The 23344-nt window shown below is 47.5% G+C and overlaps 1 protein-coding gene across 1 annotated transcript in view; it reads right to left on the bottom strand.

Annotated features, from left to right (window-relative positions):
* Window positions 1-8316, bottom strand: part of HDAC4 (histone deacetylase 4) — a 199829-nt gene extending 191513 nt beyond the window's left edge. Inside the window, exon 1 of the mRNA XM_073577549.1 lies at window positions 8057-8316. The gene's annotated coding sequence lies outside the window, so the exon portion shown is untranslated. The remainder of the gene's footprint in view (window positions 1-8056) is intronic.
* Window positions 8317-23344: the final 15028 nt, after the last annotated feature.

Below are 23344 nucleotides of genomic sequence, written 5' to 3'. Positions count from 1 at the left end.
GTACATCCAATGGCAGCACCCCCGCTTTGATGTGGGCTCCAGGGGTGAGCCCGCATCAAAGCTGAGACATGTTCGATGTTTTGAACAGCTAACATGTGCCCGCAATAGCCGCGGGTGGAATGGCGATCCGATCGCGGCTATTAACTAGTTAAATGCCGCTGTCAAACTGACAAGTGCATTTAACAAGCGCTCCCGGCGACTCCTGTCACGTGATCGGGGGTCATCGGTTCATCAGCATGACAACCAGAGGTCTCCTCCTTGAGACCTCTATGGTTGTTGATGACAGATTGCTATGAGCGCCACCCTGTAGTCGGTGCTCACAGCAATGCAGTAAATCTGCTACATAAAGGCGATCTGAGGATCGTCTCTATGCATGAGTTGTGGCAGCTTCTAGCTTCCCATGGAGGCTATTGAAGCATGTCAAAAGTAAAAAAAAAAAAAAAAAAGTTATTAAAAATATGAAAATAAAAAAAGAGAAGTTCAAATCACCCACCATTCAAAATAAAACCAACAAAAAAAAAAATCAAACAGACATTAGGTATCTCCGCGTTCAGAATCGCCTGATCAATAAAAAAAAAGATTAACCTGATCACTAAACAGCGTAGCAAGAAAAAAAAAAAAAAAAAAAGTAAAAAAACCACAGAATTATGCTTTTTTGGTCACCACGACATTGGATTAAGGCCTCTTTTACACTTCAGCTGTTTGACGTCAGCTGAAATCCGCCAGTTTCTGCTGCGGTGTACAGTACCATGATTCCCTATGGGAATCAAAAAACGCAGTGCAGACGGTGCGGAATTTTCCGCGCTGATTATCTGCGGTTTTCAATCCGCAGAAAGAATTGACATGTCTTTTGACCTGCGGTTTCACCTGCGGATTTTACAAAATCCGCGCGGATGAATCCGCACCTAATCCGCAGCGTGTGCACACAGCCTCAATGCCGTTCTGGTCTGTAGTATCTCTCTCTATAACGGGCGATAAAAAGAACGTATCTGCACTAAAATGGTATCATTAAAAACGTCAGCTCGGCGCACAAAAAAAAAAAAAAAAGTCCTCACTCAACCCGAGATCACGAAAAATGGAGACACTAAGGGTCTCGGAAAATGGTGCAATTTTTTTTCCGCAAATTTGGAATTTTCTTTCACTACTTAAATAAAATAGAACTTAGACATGTTTGGTGTCTATGAACTCTGACCTGGAGAATCATAATGGCAGGTCACTTTTAGCATTTAGTGAACCTAACAAAAAAGCCAAAACAGAAAACAAGTGTGGGATTGCACTTTTTTTTTGCAGTTTCACCGCACTTGGAATTTTTTTTTTTTTTTTTTTTTTACAGTTTTCTGTTACACGACGGGGTAAAACTAATGGTGTCTTTCAAAAGTACATCTTGTCCCACAAAAAATAAGCCCTCACATGGCCATATTGACGGAAAAATAAAAAAATGTTATGGCTCTGGGAAGAAGGGGAACGAAAAACGAAAAAGCAACACTGAAAAAAAAAAAAAAGCTCTGATCATTAAGGGGTTAATCCAATGTGGACGCCAGGTAAATTCTGGAATCACACTGCCAAGCAAATTAGCATGCTGGCATCAGCCACTGATCAGACACACCCTTCTACATAAACTGCAACATTTTCTTATATCAACAAAAAATATTGCAAAGAGCTTCCAGGAAAACGATATTCAAATCAAACTACACCCACACACATACAGTGCCTACAAGTAGTATTCAACCCCCTGCAGATTTAGCAGGTTTACACATTCGGAATTAACTTGGCATTGTGACATTTGGACTGTAGATCAGCCTGGAAGTGTGAAATGCACTGCAGCAAAAAAGAATGTTATTTCTTTTATTATTTTTTTTTTAAATTGTGAAAAGTTTATTCAGAGGGTCATTTATTATTCAACCCCTCAAACCACCAGAATTCTGTTTGGTTCCCCTAAAGTATTAAGAAGTATTTCAGGCACAAAGAACAATGAGCTTCACATGTTTGGATTAATTATCTCTTTTTCCAGCCTTTTCTGACTATTTAAGACCCTCCCCAAACTTGTGAACAGCACTCATACATGGTCAACATGGGAAAGACAAAGGAGCATTCCAAGGCCATCAGAGACAAGATCGTGGAGGGTCACAAGGCTGACAAGGGGTACAAAACCCTTTCCAAGGAGTTGGGCCTACCTGTCTCCACTGTTGGGAGCATCATCCGGAAGTGGAAGGCTTATGGAACTACTGTTAGCCTTCCACGGCCTGGACAGCCTTTGAAAGTTTCCTCCCGTGCCGAGGCCAGGCTTGTCCGAAGAGTCAAGGCTAACCCAAGGACAACAAGGAAGGAGCCCCCGGGAAGATCTCATGGCAGTGGGGACATTGGTTTCAGTCAATACCATAAGTAACATACTCCACCGCAATGGTCTCCGTTCCAGACGAGCCCGTAAGGTACCTTTACTTTCAAAGCGTCATGTCAAGGCTCGTCTACAGTTTGCTCATGATCACTTGGAGGACTCTGAGACAGACTGGTTCAAGGTTCTCTGGTCTGATGAGACCAAGATCGAGATCTTTGATGCCAACCACACACGCGACGTTTGGAGACTGGATGGCACTGCATACGACCCCAAGAATACCATCCCTACAGTCAAGCATGGTGGTGACAGCATCATGCTGTGGGGCTGTTTCTCAGCCAAGGGGCCTGGCCATCTGGTCCGCATCCATGGGAAGATGGATAGCACGGCCTACCTGGAGATTTTGGCCAAGAACCTCCGCTCCTCCATCAAGGATCTTAAGATGGGTCGTCATTTCATCTTCCAACAAGACAACGACCCAAAGCACACAGCCAAGAAAACCAAGGCCTGGTTCAGGAGGGAAAAAATCAAGGTGTTGGAGTGGCCTAGTCAGTCTCCTGACCTTAACCCAATTGAAAACTTGTGGAAGGAGCTCAAGATTAAAGTCCACATGAGACACCCAAAGAACCTAGATAACTTGGAGAAGATCTGCATGGAGGAGTGGGCCAAGATAACTCCAGAGACCTGTGCCGGCCTGATCAGGTCTTATAAAAGACGATTATTAGCTGTAATTGCAAACAAGGGTTATTCCACAAAATATTAAACCTAGGGGTTGAATAATAATTGACCCACACTTTTATGTTTAAAATTTATTAAAATTTAACTGAGCAACATAACTTTTTGGTTTGTAAGATTTATGCATCTGTTAATAAATCCTGCTCTTGTGTGAAGTTTGAAGGCTCTAACTTATTTGCATCTTATCAAACCTGCTAAATCTGCAGGGGGTTGAATACTACTTGTAGGCACTGTATATATATTATATACATACAAATTACTAATTTGCGCTCTCCCATGCTGCAGGATTGGAGCAATGCACCTACACACACATCTACTGGACATCTTTGGAGATTTTTTTTTTTAACAAGCGGTAAATGGCAAAGTTGCTTTTTACAAGCATTTTTATCTATTTAGGCAAAAACTCAGTTTTAAATAAAGAAATCCCCCTACTAAAGCAAAACAACCCCTCCTGCTTCAGTGATGTCGGCGCCAGGGATCTTTCTTGTGATACTGTTATGCCGTGTGAGCCCTGCAGCCAATCGTAGAGGGAGAAGGGGGGCAGCTAAAAACTTTCTGACGGGTTTCCCTCAAATACTGTATAATCAAAAGTTATAAAACACTGAAGAGTTTCTAAGTATAAGCCATTGTCTGGCAGAACACGTAGCCAAGTAGTCCGACGGTCCAGAAACACAACACATGAGCCGCTGGAATAAATCAGAGTCTAAGTTCACAAATCTGCCCCGCTGTTTTCAAAGATCTCTCCTGCCATCTCATAGAAAGTACTTTTTCTTTACCTTCAGAATCTTGGGGCTTTCCAAGAATTAGCATACAAGGGCTTCTCACTAAATTAGAATCATCAAAAAGTGAATTTATTTCAGTTCTTCAATACAAAAAGTAAAACTCATATTATATGGAGTCATTACAGAGTGATCTATTTCAAGTGTTTATTTCTGTTAATATTGATGATTATGGCTTACGGAGTCATTACAGAGTGATCTATTTCAAGTGTTTATTTCTGTTAATGTTGATGATTATGGCTTACAGCCAATGAAATCCCAAAAGTCATTATCTCAGTAAATTAGAATACTTTATAACACCAGCTTGAAAAATTTAAAAATCCGAAATGTTGGCCTACTGAAATGTATGTTCCGTAAATGCACTCAATACTTGGTCGGGGCTCCTTTCGCATCAACTACTGCATCAATGCGGCGTGGCATGGAGGCGATCAGCCTGTGGCACTGCTGAGGGGTTATGGAAGCCCAGGTTGCTTTGATAGCAGCCTTCAGCTGCTACATGACCACTGCAGCCAATCACTGGACTCAGCGGCCTCCTGTATAACCAATAGGTCTCCTGACAGTTGGCTACGATGTATCACTTTGGAGTCCATGCTGGTTAGCTCTTGCCCACGCTGGCTACTAATGTCTCCACCTTTCAGCACACGGACAAGCCCTGCAGCTAGACTTTGTATAGGGAATAACTAAAACTTTAACAAAACATGTTGCAAGAAATTTCCAAACTATTTTCATGGTAATTTATGGAGGAAAGAAGTTGCTTCTACGATAAGAAACTGCTGACTGGTACAGTATCCAAGGGGTTTTCAAGCTCCTCTTTATCAGAGGGTTTTTTTGCAGGGAGATAAAGACTCCAGGTGAAGCCTTGAAGTTACTGTGTATTTATAAACTTTCCCAATCTGGTGGAGATGAGTAATAAAGTTCTCAGCCACTCCTGATTAGACTACCTGGCCCAACATTTTGTGTGTGTGTCGCGCCACAACGATGACGTCGCGCCGGGCCAGCTGATCAAAAGAGGATCTGGTGGATCTGCAGGTAGGAGGCGATTCTTAGGGCTCCAGTCCAGCACTGGAATACTGACCTAGCCACGAGACCAGGATCCTGCTAATCAATTTGCTCATCTTAAAAATTTGCTCTCTGTAAAGAGAACTAGAAAGTGGTAAGCAACTGAAGGAAGTGCCAGAAGAAAAAAATCTACAGAGCCAACACTTTCACGTGACGTTAACGGAAATACTTAAGGCTATGTGCACACGCTGCGGATTGGTATCTGCGGAACCGCAGGTAAAATGACCTGCGGATTGGCCTGCGGTTTATCATCTCTACAATGGAGGAGATGGTAAACCGCAGCAGAATCTGCAGAAAAGAATTGACATGTCATTTCTTTCTGCGGATTCAAAACCGCAGCTTTTCCGCAGTTAAAAATCCGCAGCATGTGCACAGCGGAATGTAAATCCCATAGGATAACATGCTACTGTACACTGTCTGCAGAACTGCTGCAGATCCGCAGCGGCCAAAACCGCAGCAAAAACCGCAGCGTGTGCACATAGCCTTACAGTATTTTAATAGCTGATACGATCAATAAATCCTGAAGCTTCAGTTACGCTAGTGTCATAACATGGGGTAGGAGGTTGCACTGGGTGCCAAATTCTCTGGAGGTGCAAAGTTCAAACCCAACTCCCCCCTGTTTTCACTAAGCCAGGGCCTTACTGGGCTAAGATGCTTCCCAGTGGCACGACAGCTTTGAGCATGATAACGCAAGCATTGTCATCTCGGTTGCTGCCTATACAGAGCGAAGCAAACTCATCCCGCCTGCTATGCTCTACATAGGCAGCAACAGCATAGAATCAAGAGCCGTACTGTGCTCTCTGCCTCTTGCATGTACTTACTTTGACAGGAGACAGGGACCTGCTGGGGGAGCTGACCCAAATAGTAAAGACCAAAACAAATTATATAATAATTGTTTTTAAAGACTCTTTCCTAACCCTAACTAGGGTTCTAATGGTTACATACATAAAAAAAAGTTATACATTTCCAATAAGACTCTTTTCATCCAAAAAAAAAAAAAAAAACCTAGAGGATTAAAACGATAAACACATCAGTATTTTCTTAAAACACAATATAACCTTGAGGAATAAGGTCGGGTCCCAAGATCCAGAACTAGCAGCGCTTTGGACGCATCATATGTTTGCTGCATCCAAAGTGCTGCTGTCTACTGACATAGGTAATTCCGCAAGTGTTCACTGAACCGTGTGGATTTACTGCATCCAATACATCCAACTGGGGAAATTTCTCTTTTGGAGACTAGTGTCCCTGCAGGAGAAATTGACATGTAGCCCTGAAAGACGCACCGCATGGCAGTGTCCGCGGGTGATCCGCAGGCGTCTCTAAACATAGTGGCCATGGAATTTCTAGATACCTCATCCACTATGCTGCAACATCTTGACGCTGCAGAATTAACGCTGCATACATAGAGGCGTCCAACCCACAGCAATTACTGATTGCTCATACCCTGAGGGTATCAATAGTGGACGATAAGGGGAAGGGAGGCTGGGAGTAATAATAGTGCACAGAATACATAGTCAGTGGCGTAACTTGGAAACTCATGGACACCGAAGCAAAATCTATAACAAGTTCCCCATCTATCGTGGTTCTTGAATACTATTGGTCTTCGCAAACGAGTTAGGATGAGAGCGAGAACGGACGGGCGGGCCCCGGGCGGCACCAGCACCTGCGCAGGCGGGCCCCGGGCGGCACCAGCACCTGCGCAGGCGGGCCCCGGGCGGCACCAGCACCTGCGCAGGCGGGCCCCGGGCGGCACCAGCACCTGCGCAGGCGGGCCCCGGGCGGCACCAGCACCTGCGCAGGCGGGCCCCGGGCGGCACCAGCACCTGCGCAGGCGGGCCCCGGGCGGCACCAGCACCTGCGCAGGCGGGCCCCGGGCGGCACCAGCACCTGCGCAGGCGGGCCCCGGACGGCACCAGCAACTGCGCAGGCGGGCCCCGGACGGCACCAGCAACTGCGCAGGCGGGCCCCGGACGGCACCAGCAACTGCGCAGGCGGGCCCCGGACGGCACCAGCAACTGCGCAGGCGGGCCCCGGACGGCACCAGCAACTGCGCAGGCGGGCCCCGGACGGCACCAGCAACTGCGCAGGCGGGCCCCGGACGGCACCAGCAACTGCGCAGGCGGGCCCCGGACGGCACCAGCAACTGCGCAGGCGGGCCCCGGACGGCACCAGCAACTGCGCAGGCGGGCCCCGGACGGCACCAGCAACTGCGCAGGCGGGCCCCGGACGGCACCAGCAACTGCGCAGGCGGGCCCCGGACGGCACCAGCAACTGCGCAGGCGGGCCCCGGACGGCACCAGCAACTGCGCAGGCGGGCCCCGGACGGCACCAGCAACTGCGCAGGCGGGCCCCGGACGGCACCAGCAACTGCGCAGGCGGGCCCCGGACGGCACCAGCAACTGCGCAGGCGGGCCCCGGACGGCACCAGCAACTGCGCAGACGGGCCCCGGACGGCACCAGCAACTGCGCAGACGGGCCCCGGACGGCACCAGCAACTGCGCAGACGGGCCCCGGACGGCACCAGCAACTGCGCAGACGGGCCCCGGACGGCACCAGCAACTGCGCAGACGGGCCCCGGACGGCACCAGCAACTGCGCAGACGGGCCCCGGACGGCACCAGCAACTGCGCAGACGGGCCCCGGACGGCACCAGCAACTGCGCAGACGGGCCCCGGACGGCACCAGCAACTGCGCAGACGGGCCCCGGACGGCACCAGCAACTGCGCAGACGGGCACAGGATGATTGCACAAGGGGGCACAGAAGGACCACTTGCACAGATGCGATGGGCGCAGGTCTCAGCGGACAGGCGCTACGGGCACATGAAAGCTCCATGCTTCCCATTCCCCACCCGTGCCTGGTCAGGGGTCTCCTGTGGAGGTCTCATGCTGGATGAATGGTGGGCACCGCCAGCAGTGGAGCGTCCACACCTCCCGGGCTCCGCACACACGTGTTACAGTAAATACACACAGGGCTGCACCGTCACACCGGCCATTCATCTACCAGTCACACCGAGGAAGCCCCGTGCTCTGCCCGCGATCCCGGCACATATCGATCACCACTCGCGCTCCCTGCACTGTAGACGCGGGGCAGCTGCGGGTGAGGTGCAGCCATGGCAGCTGATGATGCACGCGTCTCCCCCGCCTCTTCTCACCTGAGCAGCGCACCGCTCCCAGGCCGCGCTCCGTCTGTCCCTGCCCCGGCGTATATCGCTGGTCCTCCTGTTCTACCCGAGGCTCCGAGTGGCCGACATCCCGCGCACCTCCTAACACTGCGCCCTACTTCGCACTAAGCGCTCATTGGTTAGTCCATCTGTCACTCTGGAAAAAAGGTTCCACCCCCGGACACTTCTCTGACCAGCAGAAGCAATGCCTGATACAAAGGCGCTCGCCCATTGGCTGCCAGAGATGTCAATAACCAAGAGACTAGCACTAGATTCCCCCTCCCATGGCCCTGCCTTGTTTCTAAAACGCGCCAATCATCGTGATAGGGCGGGATAGTAGAACAAGGAAGAGATATCATTGGAGGAGGTAGGTGTCACTCTAATAATACACCGCCTATTGTGGCCCCCGAGAGCCTGGATAACTGCAATTGGTTGCTTTGGTTCACGTGTTCTATATTTGTTTACTGCAGCCAATGAGTGGACGAGTTATTTATAGGATGGTCGGGTTTTGCAGTCAGCGTGATTGTGACCTCCGGGAGGGGGCGGGGCTTAGCATCGACTATTTAAGCGGGTGTTTGCGCGCGCTGTGTCAAACAACCGCTAGTACATGGCGGTCTTCGTGTTAAGTGCTATTTGTTGAGTAACGCTGCGGCTTTATGCGTGTTATGTGTGCAGTCTCCATACATGGCAGAAAACGGGAGAACATAAGAAGGAATATCCTCTCTGGATAAAATACAGAAGGACAAGGCGTTTCCAATAGCAACAAATAATGGGCATCTGTGGAGGCTTATGGAGCTCACAATCCAGGGTCATGGAGCTGCAGGGAAAAACTTCTGTCCTCCTTTGAAGGGGGTTTCCATGTTAATTCACACAGACCTATTGTGGAGTTTGTTGCAGATTCGCTGTAAAGTCCACAACATTTCCAGCTCTGCAGGTCCACATCGAGTCTGGAAGCCACGACTGATCCATTCAGATGTTACCAGGACTGTTATGATTGAGTCACCGTAGGAGGCAAAAACAGAAATGCTAGCTAAGTCCAGAAAACCTGAGAAGTTGGCAACTATCAGATTGCAGACCCCTGAACCTATCAACACAAATAGCAGTAGCCGTGGGGGGTTCCTACGATGACCTAGACCCCTCGATCACAGCCGGAGAGATACATAGGCCTAAAGAAGGAAAGGGGAAATCTAACTGCCCCAGAGCAGACCCCAAAGCAATAGGCAGCCCCCCACATATAATGACGGTGAAGCAAGATGAAAACACATACACAGACAGAAAGACAGGCTGAGCAAAGACGGGGCCCAAAAACTACCTAGATAGGAAGGCTGCTGTCTGCAATCTGCCAAAACCCTATCAGAGACAAAAGCCAACAAGCTGATATAAAAAATGGCCCTGAGGCAACTAAGCTTCAAAAACTAAATCAGCACTCAGGTACTTTCAGAAACAGAGCTCAAGGAACACTGCACACTCCAGCAGGGAGTGGCAGAATCCAGAAAGCAAGAAAAACAAATCTTAGAAGCAAAACAGAAAACTTAGCTTTAGGAGAGCAGGAATCAGACTGGTGTCCAAGAGTCCACAGAGAAATCACCCGCAGGGCAGAAAGGGCTTAGGCTGCCTTAAATCCAGTCAGAGACTCCACTCAGCCAATCGTCTTCATTAGTCCCAGGTGCCTGATAATCAGGCTCACTACCTTCCTTCACTAGAATAGGGAGTTCACCAGGCCTCAGTGACGGAGGGGAAAATGAACTCACAACAGTACCCCCCCCCCTTGAGTAGGGGTCACCGAACCCTCAACAACGCTACCAGGGCGATCAGGGTGAGCCCGATGAAAGGCACGCACCAATCTTTTGGCATGAATATCAGAGGCAGAGACCCAGGAATTATCCTCCTGACCATAACCCTTCCACTTAACCAAATACTGGAGTCTCCGTCTAGCCAGACGGGAATCCAGAATTTTCTCTACCTCATATTCCAAGTTACCTTCAACCAATACAGGGTCCGGAGGTGCCACCTCAGGCACAACTGGCTCAACAAACCTCTTCAACAAGGATTTATGCAACACATTATGGATCTTAAATGTGACAGGAAGAGCCAAACGAAAAGAGACCGGATTAATAATCTCCAAAATCTTGTAAGGTCCAATAAATCTAGGCTTAAACTTAGGAGAAGCCACCTTCATAGCAATATTCTTTGATGATAACCACACCATATCATAAATCTTAAACTGGGGACCAATGGTCCTATGTCGATTAGAAAATCGCTGGGCCTTTTCCTGGGAGAGAGATAACTTATCCACCACTTGGTCCCAGATCTGGTGCATTCTCTCCACCACAGTGTCAACACCTGGGCAGGCAGAAGGCTCCACCTGCCCTGAAGAAAATCGAGGATGAAACCCAAAGTTACAAAAACAAGGTGACATCAAAGTGGCAGAACTAGCTCTATTATTTAAAGCAAATTCGGCCAAGGGCAAAAATGAAACCCAATCATCCTGATCAGCGGAAATAAAACATCTCAAATACGACTCCAAGGTCTGGTTTGTTCTCTCTGTCTGCCCATTGGTCTGAGGGTGAAAAGCAGAGGAGAAGGACAACTGAATTCCCAACTTGGAACAGAACGTCCTCCAAAATTTAGACACAAATTGAACTCCTCTGTCAGATACAATGTTCTCAGGAATCCCGTGCAAGCGAACCACCTGTTGCAAAAACAGGGGCACCAACTCAGAGGAAGATGGCAACTTAGGGAGTGGTACAAGATGAACCATCTTAGAGAACCTATCACAAATCACCCAAATAACAGTCATTCTTTGAGAGACCGACATATCAGAGATGAAATCCATTGAAATATGGGTCCATGGCCTCCTGGGGACCGGCAAAGGCATCAACAACCCACTAGAGCGAGAACAAGATTTAGACCGGGAGCAAGTCCCACAGGACTGCACAAAATTCCTGACATCATGAGACAAGGTGGGCCACCAAAAAGAGCGACTCACCAGATCTCTAGTACCAAAAATACCCGGATGACCAGCCAATGCAGAGCAATGAACTTCAGACATCACTCTCTTCTTCCACTGGTCAGGAACATACAACTTTCCACTGGGGCAACGCTCAGGTTTGTCCTCCTGGAACTCTTGCAGAGCAAGTCTCAAATCGGGCGAGATGGCAGAAAGAACTACCCCTTCGCCTAAGATGGTAGCAGGCTTGGTCACCACAGGAGAATCAGCAAAGAAACTCCTAGAGAGGGCGTCTGCCTTGACATTCTTAGTTCCAGGAAGGAAAGAGACCACAAAATCAAAACGTGTAAAAAACAAGGCCCACCTAGCCTGTCTAGGGTTCAAGCGTTTAGCCGACTCTAGGTAAATCAAATTTTTGTGGTCAGTGAGGACCACAACTTGATGTTTGGCTCCCTCCAACCAATGTCTCCACTCCTCAAATGCCCATTTCATGGCCAACAGTTCCCGATTCCCCACATCATAGTTACGTTCAGATGAAGAGAACTTTCGGGAAAAGAAAGCACAGGGATTCATTTTAGATGTTACCGGATCCTTTTGGGACAACACTGCTCCTGCACCAATCTCAGAAGCAACCACCTCTACCTGAAACGGGAGTGAGACATCAGGTTGCTGCAGAACCGGGGCGGAGGTAAATCTACGCTTCAGCTCCTGAAAGGAAGCAACCGCCTCCGGAGACCAATTCAACACATCCGCACCCTTCCTGGTCAGGTCAGTCAATGGTTTGGCAATACTAGAAAATTTTGCTATAAATTTCCGATAAAAATTAGCAAAACCCAAAAACTTCTGGAGGGCCTTCAAAGAAGTGGGCTGAACCCAATCATAAATGGCCTGTACCTTGGCCGGGTCCATTTCAATAGTTGACGGAGACAAAATAAATCCCAAAAAAGAAATCCTCTGTACTCCAAAAAGGTATTTTGATCCTTTGACATACAGAGAATTCTCTCTCAAGATCCGGAACACAGTCCGAATATGTTCCACATGAGCATCCCAATCCTTGGAGAAGATCAAAATATCATCCAGATTGATAATCAAACATTTATCGACAAAGTCTCGGAAAATATCGTTCATGAAGCACTGGAAGACAGAAGGGGCATTAGTGAGCCCAAAAGGCATCACCAGGTACTCAAAATGTCCCTCCGGAGTATTAAACGCCGTCTTCCATTCATCCCCCTGCTTAATGCGGATAAGATTATACGCCCCCCTGAGGTCAAGCTTGGTAAACCAGCAAGCACCTCTGACTCTAGAGAATAGATCCGAAATCGGGTAACGGATACTGATATTTAATAGTAATTTTATTGAGGGCACGATAATCAATACACAGCCTTAAAGAACCATCCTTCTTGGCCTCAAAAAAAAAACCGGCACCTAAGGGTGAAGAGGATGGTCTAATATGACCCTTCTCCAACGCCTCCTTAATATAGGACCGCATAGCCTCGTGCTCGGGTACAGATAAATTGAAGAGCCGACCCTTAGGAAATTTACACCCCGGGCTTAGTTCAATAGCACAGTCATAACTCCTATGAGGAGGCAAGGACGCAGACTCATTCTCACTAAATACATCATAGTAGTCCGTCAAATAGTCAGGAACCTCATGTGACTGAGGAGAGGTGAAAAAACCGGAGCCTCACTAAAGGTCCACCGGCAACCCCAACTCACCACAGACACAGACTTCCATTCCAAAACTGGATTATGAATCTGCAACCAGGGAAACCCCAGAACAACGGCATCATGCAGACCATGCAACACCAAAAATCTGCAATTTTCTTGGTGGTCTGGGGCGACCCGCATGACCAACTGGGTCCAAAACTGAGGTTTATTTTTAGCCAGAGGGGTAGGCGTCTGCAGAGGTGTCAACGGAAATCCACAACGTTTAGCAAAATCCAAGTCCATTAGGTTTAGCGCTGCTCCCGAATCCACAAAAGCCTTGGCGGAAAAGGTGGACAGGGAACAGATCAGAGTAATCGCCAAAAGAAACGTAGGCTGAACCCCACCAACAGAAAACGTGTGTGCAAAGCGTTTCTCACGTTTAGGACAAACAGAAATAATATGTGAGGCATCTCCACAGAAAAAACACAGCTTATTGCGCCTTCTGAATTCCTGACGTTGCGCCTTAGACAAAACTCTATCACATTGCATAGGTTCAGACGTCTGTTCAACCGGTGGCAACACCTCTCGTGTAATCCTGCGTTCACGTAAACGCCGATCAACCTGAATGGCTAAAGACATAGAATCGTCCAGACCAGAGGGAACAGGAAATCCCACCATAGTATCTTTTACGGCTTCTGACAAACCCTTCCGAAAGAGAGCAGCCAAGGCACTATCATTCCAGGTAGTAAGGACCGCCCACTTTCGGAACTTTTGACAGTACAACTCTGCAGATTCTCGACCCTGGTTCAATGCTAACAGGGTCTTTTCAGCCTGATCAATAGCATTAGGTTCGTCGTACAGCAACCCCAAGGCTTGAAAAAATGCGTTCACATTAGTCAGAATAGGGTCATCTGGTTTCAAAGAAAACGCCCAATCCTGGGGATCGCCGCGCAGCAAAGAGATGACAATTTTAACCTGCTGCGCGGGGCTCCCTGACGAGTTAGGCTTCAAAGCAAAAAATAATTTACAATTATTTTTGAAACTCAAAAATTTAGATCGATCCCCAAAAAATACATCAGGTGTGGGGATCTTTGGTTCAACAGCATGTGAACGAGCAAGATAGGCAGAAATTCCTCGCACTTCAGCAGCGAGCTGCTCCGCACGATCAGACACTTGCTTTATCTCCATTGAGAAAAAAAAAAAAAAAATTCCCCCTACGGCCTCAGAGATATAGAGGAAAGAAGAATATACAAACTCCTTTTTTTTTTTTTAAACACAATTCTTTCCTGCTATTGAGTACCCCAGGATCTGCGGTTTGGCGAGTGATTCTGTTATGATTGAGTCACCGTAGGATGCAAAAACAGTAATGCTAGCTAAGTCCAGAAAACCAGAGAAGTTGGCAACTATCAGATTGCAGACCCCTGAACCTATCAACACAACTAGCAGTAGCTGTGGGGGGTTCCTACGATGACCTAGACCCCTCGATCACAGCCGGAGAGATACATAGGCCTAAAGAAGGAAAGGGGAAATCTAACTGCCCCAGAGCAGACCCCAAAGCAATAGGCAGCCCCCCACATATAATGACGGTGAAGCAAGATGAAAACACATACACAGACAGAAAGACAGGCTGAGCAAAGACGGGGCCCAAAAACTACCTAGATAGGAATGGATAGGAAGGCTGCTGTCTGCAATCTGCCAAAACCCTATCAGAGACAAAAGCCAACAAGCTGATATAAAAAATGGCCCTGAAGCAACTAAGCTTCAAAACTAAATCAGCACTCAGGTACTTTCAGAAGACAGAGCTCACGGAACACTGAACACTCCAGCAGGGAGTGGCAGAATCCAAAAAGCAAGAGAAACAAAAAACAAATCTTAAATGCAAAAAGACAAAACAGAAAACTTAGCTTTAGGAGAGCAGGAATCAGACTGGTGTCCAAGAGTCCACAGAGAAATCACCCGCAGGGCAGAAAGGGCTTAGGCTGCCTTAAATCCAGTCAGAGACTCCACTCAGCCAATCGTCTTCATTAGTCCCAGGTGCCAGATAATCAGGCTCACTACCTTCCTTCACTAGAATAGGGAGTTCACCAGGCCTCAGTGACGGAGGGGAAAATGAACTCACAACACAGGACCAATCGGAGCCTGCAGCCGTCCTGGTAATGCCTGTACGGAGCAGACGTCAAAAAGAAAAGTCTGACATCTCTATAAGGATTCTTATGTCTTGGCCAGAACAGAGAGTGGTCATGTGAACAGGTACATGACCGTAACAGCGCAGACGATGAGGAGACTGGTGTCTGAAGGGAACAATGACAGTATGGCAAAATATGGCACTAGCTGGGGTCACCGGTATTTTCCGCTAGGCCGCAAGTTGGGAATTGATGAGTTACTTGGTACGCCGTACATTCAGCACACTGCCGTCTTCATTCCCTGAAGCACGGCCTCCGCCCTCACTCTTGTGTACATCTACACCAGAAGTAACAGCTCACAAGACCGACCCTTTCTGCGGCCTGGTCATCTTCCTCAGCCCTGGGTCGGCTCACTCGATTTGGGTCCCTTAGCCCTAGTCTGTGGCCCTTGTCACCCGATCCTTCGCCTGGAGCTAGTCACTAGTGGCGGCGTAAGGGTGTGTGCACACGTTGCGGTTTTTGCTGCGGATCCGCAGCAGTTTTTCATGCGGCTTACAGTACCATGTAAACCTATGGAAAACCAAATCCGCTGTGCACATGCTGCAGAAAATTCAGCGCAGATTCGATGCGGTTTATTTTCCGCAGCATGTCACTTCTTTTTTGTGGAACCGCAGCTGCATTCCTTTCCCGGACATAAAGAAATCTCTATCTCTCCCTCCCCCCCCCCAACCCGCACTGCCAAAACGCACAAGAACCTGCATCAAATCCGCTGAACAAAATCTAGGAATCCGCAGGAGTATTTCAACCTGCGGTTTCTGCCAAGAGCTGCGGTTTCTCTGCGGAAAAATCGCAACGTGTGAACACACCCTAAGCCATCTGCACCGCACATCCATTCTGTGACAGGTCCAGGTGTTGACTCCCTCGCCGTGACCCTCCTAGGCCTTTTATAATTCCTAACTGCACCACAGGTGTCACCTGACCTGATGCTTTCTCTAAACTCCCCGTGGGAACGTGCACTTCACTCTTTGGTTCCTATTAATACCATTCCTTTTTTTACTTTCCCTTTCCTCTTTGACCAGCAGATGGTGATGTTCTCTTACACACACTCGCCTTGCACATCTATGTGTCTCTTCACTTCTTCATCCCCTTACAGTTACCAAGAGTGTCTCTTGCTCTGGAGGTCTGTCATGTCCTGAATTATACAGAGAATTCATGGATATAAAGCAGCACTGTGTAATGCCTAATTTCCCCAGTGGTGGCGCTACAAGTAAATTAAACACTTGCTGTCCGAATTCTTTACAAATTACAGCTGAATGCTGGAAGCTATTGTATATTCTGATCAAATTTGTACCTAAAGACCTTTCTAACAAGTGGGTACTGTCCAAAACAGAGAATAGGTTCACGTCAGTTCTAGTGTGCCTTTCCGTGATGAATACACTAATTTATAATACAGAAAGTAAATCATTCCAGGCCAATGATTGGGGGAGCTGAGTCTTCATTCTGTGGGAGCTGAGCCTTCCTACTGGGGGGAGATGAGCCTTCCTACTGGACGAGCTGAGCCTTCCTACTGGACGAGCGGAGCCTTCTTACTGGACGAGCGGAGCCTTCTTACTGGACGAGCTGAGCCTTCCTACTGGATGAGCTGAGCTTTCCTACTGGACGAGCGGAGCCTTCTTACTGGACGAGCTGGGCCTTCCTACTGGACGAGCTGAGCCCTTCCTACTGGACGAGCGGAGCCTTCTTACTGGACGAGCTGAGCCTTCCTACTGGACGAGCTGAGCCTTCCTACTGGACGAGCTGAGTCTTCCTACTGGATGAGCTAAGCCTTCCTACTAGACAAGCTGAGCCTTCCTACTGGACGAGCTGAGCCTTCCTACTGGGGCAGCTGAGCTTTCCTACTGGACAAGTGGAGCCTTGTTACTGGATGAGCGGAGCCTTCCTACTGGACGAGCTGGGCCTTCCTACTTGACGAGCTGAGCCTTCCTACTGGATGAGCGGAGCCATCCTACTGGATGAGCTGAGCCTTCCTACTGGACGAGTGGAGCCTTCAAGCGCGTTTTACTGACGGGTGGTATTATTTAGTTCACCAAGGCAGGAACCTGTGTCAATGTCTCTCCTCTGACCGTGGCTTTCAGCTTGTTATAAAGTGTAATTAACTTCTCTCTCCAGCCCGTGGAAATGACAACTAATGACAGCGATGCCAGAACGTTTCATGATCTGCTATAGGTGGCGTGAGAAACGCTGAGCGTTGCCTGGAGATCGGGATTTTGCTGCCATTGTTTCATGATTGAGTAGAACAGGTCAGCACCCTCCGGGTCACGGACTGAACTACTCTGTTTTATGAATAGGCCCTATGCTTCTTTCATGAGGTTTTAGCCGGAGACTCCAGAGCAATATGTCTGCGACAACAGCTCTCTTACAAGTTGTGCGGCCGAAAGCATTTGTGAGACTTGTCGCATGACTATTTTGGAGCTGTGATTTTTGCCATGTTGCAGGCATGACTGCTCTACAGTATGTTCTCAAATTTCTTACCAACCAGACACCCATCAATAACTATGGGACCAGTTCATTAAGACTGGAGCGACTTATGCCAGTCTTGCAGAAAAGTCAGCTGGTGTGAGATCCAACAAATTTATTAAAGCGAATACTTCCTCTGTTTCCTACTCCGTTTTGTGAGAGTTTTTCTATGATTGTAGTTTTCTTTTTATCCCTGTCTGTTAACCCTGTTTTTCTGGTTAGTGTTTTCCTATACAATTCAGCCTCTCACCTCCCTGGGTGTGGGAGGAGTCAAATAAGGGTTAAGTTAAGAGCATAGATAGGTATGAGAACCCGGTGTCTCCACCTTCAGGATTAATCCGGGGGACAGGGATAGGCTAGAGCTCCCCTAGTTTGAGGGATCGGGTAGGTGCCCACAGTACATGACACTACGTGACATCCGATTGCTCTCATACTAGTGCTGTCTGTGATTTTCACGGATAGCACTTGTACCTATGATAGTCTATGGTGCCTCAGAAAATATTGGAGATGTATCCGATTTTGATCCGAGCGTTGAATCAAAATCAGCAACGCATGTCTATGGGTCCATGAAAAAATCGGACCTCACTTAGATAACATGTGAGTGTGTTCTGATTTTCATGGACTGTCAGAAGGAGAAAGTGGAGAATTTTTCTTTCTATGTGAACGAAAAGAACTGGTGACACGCGGACCATACGCTGAACAAAGTCTGATCAGAATAATTGGTCCGATTTTTCTCATACGTGAAAAATGTTGACGTCTGAATGAGGCCTTAAAGAAGCCCTCCTACTCCTCCCATCAAAGTTTTTATCCTCTTAATATATTGCAGTCATCATATTATATAGCACTGTGTACTTACAGTTGCTCATTTTGCCTTTCTACCCAGAGAATTCTTCTCTTTTCCATTAGGTCTATGTGATCTATGTGATCTGTTTTTAATCTCATGTGATTAAAAACAGACTAGCTGAATCCTTCTAAGCTCTAGGTAGAAACAGGAGGTCAATTTTCCCTGTATGAGTCATCAGTCGCTGCAAAAGACCCTGTCAGGGGGAGGAGGGAGCAACTGGATCAGGAGTTGAGGAGGGTAATGATAAAAGCAAAGACAAGAGACATCATGTTTTTACATAAAGCAGAAAAAAGAGAAGGATTAGCTGGGTAGAAAGCCAAAATGAGCAGTTGTAAGTACACAGTGCTGTATAATATGGTTGTGAAGACACGGGGGAGGGTAATGGTAACTGCAATATATTGACAGGATACAAACATTGATGGGAGGAGTAGGAGGGCTTCTTTACAGTGAATGTAAATTCACTGAATACAGATTTTACCCAGTAATTGAGATTTAACAATCAGTCCAGCAGGAGAAAGAGTGGATTTCTCTAATAATATCTATAATATAACGCTGTAAACGTCACTCTGTCCAAAGCCTTTATAGACTGCGCAATGCAACGCGCCTGCGCAGTCTGGCTCCAGACAGAGTGAGGCATCCAGCGGTGAGGAGTGTGTATGGCGCCGGAGCTGGCGGTACCGTACACACTGCATACCGCCATCTCCGACGCCATACTTACATACTTACCTGACCGGGAGGAGCATTGCCGCGACACTTCTCTTCGGCCGGAGACCGGGGCAGGAGTGCGGCTGGAATCGCGCATGCGCATAGCACGATCTGGCGCCATTTTACTAAAGACACATTTGCAGTGTGTCTTCAGCAATATGGCGCCGGACAGCGCTATGGGCATGTGCGATTCCGGCTGTACTCCTGCCCTTGCCTCCAGCAGAACGTGACAGCGCTGGAGCACAGGAAAGAAGGGTGAGTATAAATGTTTTTTTTGTTTTTGCATGTGTGTAGTTTAATAAGGGTGAGGTACCAGGAAAGGGGTATGATAGAACCATGCATGCCAGGAAAGGGAGGTGAGAGGACCATGCATACCACGAAAAGGGGGGTGAGGGGACCATGCATATCACGAAAAGGGGGGTGATGGGACCATGCATACCAAGATTGGGGGGTGAGGGGACCATGCATACCACGAAAGAGGGGTGAGGGGACCATGCATACCACGAAAGAGGGGTGAGCGGACCATGCATACCATGAAAAGGGGGTGAGGGGACCATGCATACCACGAAAGAGAGGTGAGGGGACCATGCATACCACGAAAGGGGGTGAGCGGACCATGCATACCACGAAAAGGGGGTGAGGGGACCATGCATACTACGAAAGAGGGGTGAGTGGACCATGCATACCACAAAAGGGGGGTGAAGGGACCATGCATTCCAGGATAGGGGGGTGAGAGGGCCATGCATACCTTGAAAGGAGGGTGAGGGGACCATGCATACCACGAAAAGGGGGGTGATGGGACCATGCATACCACGAAAGGGGGGTGGGCGGACCATGCATACCACGAAAGGGGGGTGAGGGGACCATGTATACCACAAAAGGGGGTGAGGGGACCATGCATACCACGAAAGGGGGGTGAGGGGACCATGCATTCCAGGATAAGGGGGGTGAGAGGGCCATGCATACCACGAAACGAGGGTGAGGGGACCATGCATACCAGGATTGGAGGGTGAGGGGACCATGCATACCAGGACTGGGGGGGTGAGGGGACCATGCATACCACGAAAAGGGGGGTGAGGGGACCATGCATGCCAGGATTGGGGGGTGAGGGGACCATGCATGCCAGGATTGGGGGGTGAGGGGACAATGCATACCATGATAGGGGGGTGAGGGGACCATGCATACCAGGATAGGTGGGTGAGGGGACCATGCATACCAGTATTGGGGCGTGATGGGACCATGCATTCCAGGAAAGGGGGGTGAGGGGACCATGCATACCAGGAAAGGGGGGTGAGAGGACCATGCATACCAGGATACGGGAGTGAGAGGACCATGCATACCAGGATAGGTGGGTGAGGGGACCATGCATACCAGGATTAGGGGGTGAGAGGACCATGCATACCAGGATTGGGGGTTGAGGGGGCCATGCATACTAGGACTGGGGGATGAGGGGTACCATGCATACCAGGATTGGGGGATGAGGGGTACCATGCATACCAGGATAGGGGGTGAGGGGACCATACATACCAGGATAGGGATGAGGGAGTACCATTCATACCAGGACTGGGAGAGTACCATGCATACCAGGAGTGGGGGGGTGAGGGGACCATGCATACCAGGATAGGAATGAGGGGTGCCTTGCGTACCAGGATAGGAGGGTGGCAGCACATACCAGGATGGGAGACCATATACCAATAAAAATGCTCGCCACTCAGGCGTAGAACGACTTCAAAGCTAGTATATTATAACATTTCTTATTTTAATATGTTCTATTGATTTATTAAATACAAAATTAAAATTGCAATTACTCTTTAAATAATCTGTATAATCTGGAGCGATATGAGAAGGGCCTGTTCTGAGAACATACTCAGCCCAGTTAAATTGCAAGTGAGACTAATTACTTTTTGGACACTGGGAGAATATTTAGTTTTCATATAGACTTTGCTCTGATCATCATAGCGGAATCTGATAGCCCCATATAAGCAAAGCATAATAAATAAATATTAAACAAATATGGCCACAAATGTTGAGTATTTCTAGCACTTCCAAAAGATGACAGTCAATCACATGCTCTTATCAATTAAGTTTTCACAACTTTTTGGCAGCATGAGAACTGGAAACAGACATTTGTAGATCAGGGCTTCAGTGAGGGCAGAGGTCCATACTGGTCACAGCCCTCCATATTTACCTCTAATAGTGATATTAGACAAACACATGACTTGGACTACTTACAACCAACAAGAAGGGTGCGCGTCCAGTCTCCTGCCAGGAGACCGTGGTGTAGAGATTACGGGACATCCGAGGTCAGGCATGTTAGTTTGTGCACTAGACTACAAATAAACGTGACTTGTCTAGCGTAGGTGGTGGCACCACGCTGAAGGTTTGGAACGAGTTTGGTAATTAATGATTGTTCAGTGAAATGTATTTCTTGTAACTAACTAAACAGGTAACATCGGATATAGAGACGTTCTCTACGTTACAATCTGACATCCCACATTTTTTACTTGCTAGCGCCAGAAAAATTAACGTGAGAAATCATTGTTTTCGCCAAAGGTTGCCACAAATAAAAAAAACAAATATAACAGAATTAAAAGAATAGAGCGTTTAGAGTATACAGTATTAGTATGATACGTTCACTGTGATGTTTACCTCTCGACAGGTATCTTGGCCCACTCCTCAAGAGCAAACTGCTCCAGTTGTCTCGTGTTTGAAGGTTGCCTTTTCCAGATGGCATGTTTCAGCTCTTTCCAAAGATGCTCAATAGGATTTAGGTCATGGCTCATATAAGGCCACTTCAGAATAGTCCAATGTTTTCCTCTTAGCCTTTCTTGGGTGTTTTTAGCTGTGTGTTTTGGGTCATTATCCTTTTGTAAGACCTGCGACTGAGACCAAGCTTTCTGACACTGGGCAGCACATTTCTCTCTAGAATCCCTTGATAGTCTTGAGGTTTCATTGTACCCTGCACAGATTCTAGACATCCTGTGTCAGATGCAGCATAGCAGCCCCAGAACATAACAGAGCCTCCTCCATGTTTCACAGTAGGGACAGGGTTCTTTTCTTGATATGCTTCATTTTTCGGTCAGTGAACATAGAACTGATGTGCCTTGCTAAAAAGTTCCATTTTTGTCTCATCTGTCCATAGGACATTCTCCCAGAAGCTTAGGGGCTTGTCAACATGTAGTTTGGCAAATTCCAGTCTGGCTTTTTTATGATTTTTCCAACAATGGTGTCCTCCTTGGTCGTCTCCCATGAAGTCCACTTGGGCTCATACAGCGAAGGATGGTGTGATCAGACACTGATGTTCCTTGAGCTTGACATTCACCTTTAATCTGTTTAGAAGTTTTTCTGGCCTCTCTTGTTACCATTCGTATTACCCGTCTTTTTGATTTGTCATCATTTTTCCTCCTGCGGCCACGTCCAGGGAGGTTGGCTACAATACCATGGAGATTAAATTTCTGAATAATATGTGCAACTGTAGTCACAGGAACATCAAGCTGCTTGGCGATGGTCTTATAACTTTTACCTTTAACACGTTTGTCTTTACTTCTTTTATTTCTAATCTCCTGAGACAACTCTTTCCCTCGCTTCTCTGCTCCATGTTGAGTGTGATACACACCATGTCACCAAACACCAGAGTGAGTATCTGTGGCCCTCCATACAGGCCACTCACTGATTTCAAGATTGTAGACACCTGTGATGCTAATTAGTGGGCACACCGTGATTTAACATGTCCCTTTTGTCACATTATTTTCAGGGGTACCATCATTTCTGTCCAGGCCTATTTCATGAGTTTTATTTTTTATTTTTTTTAATTCTGTGGAAGCATGGTTGAAAAGCAATGTCTGACTTTCATTAATTCATTTTCATAGATTTTGTATTTATTATTACTTTTGTCAGATTCAAGTTATTTCTGTCACCATTGTGGGTTTTTCTGTAATTAAACGAGGGGTACCAACAATTTTGACCACATATGTATGATATCAATATATCATACACACAGCATATCACACATAACTGCAGAATAGTGACTGCAGCTCTGAAGATGCTTGGGGTATAAGATATGATGTAACAGCAGAATAGTGTCTGCAGCTCTGGTCGTAACCGGAGTATAAGATATGATGTAACAGTAGAATAGTGACTGCAGCTCTGGACGTAACCGGAGTATAAGATATGATGTAACAGCAGAATAGTGACTGCAGCTCTGGAGATGACGGGTATATGATATGATGTAAGCAGAATAGTGTCTGCAGCTCTGGAGATGACTGGGGTATAAGACATGATGTAGCAGCAGAATAGTGACTGCAGCTCTGAAGATGACTGGGGTATATGATATGATGTAACAGCAGAATAGTGAATGCAGCTCTGGATGTAACTGGATTATAAGATATGATGTGACTGCAGCTCTGGAGGGGACTGGGTATAAAACATGATGTAGCAGCAGCATAGTGACTGCAGCTCTGGAGATGATGGGTATATGATATGATGTAAGCAGA

The sequence above is a fragment of the Dendrobates tinctorius genome, unplaced genomic scaffold, assembly GCF_039654945.1.
Source record: "Dendrobates tinctorius isolate UK_male_01 unplaced genomic scaffold, ASM3965494v1 ptg000056l, whole genome shotgun sequence".
NCBI classification, from domain to species: Eukaryota; Metazoa; Chordata; class Amphibia; order Anura; family Dendrobatidae; genus Dendrobates; species Dendrobates tinctorius.
This window is presented reverse-complemented; position numbering and strand designations above follow the sequence as displayed.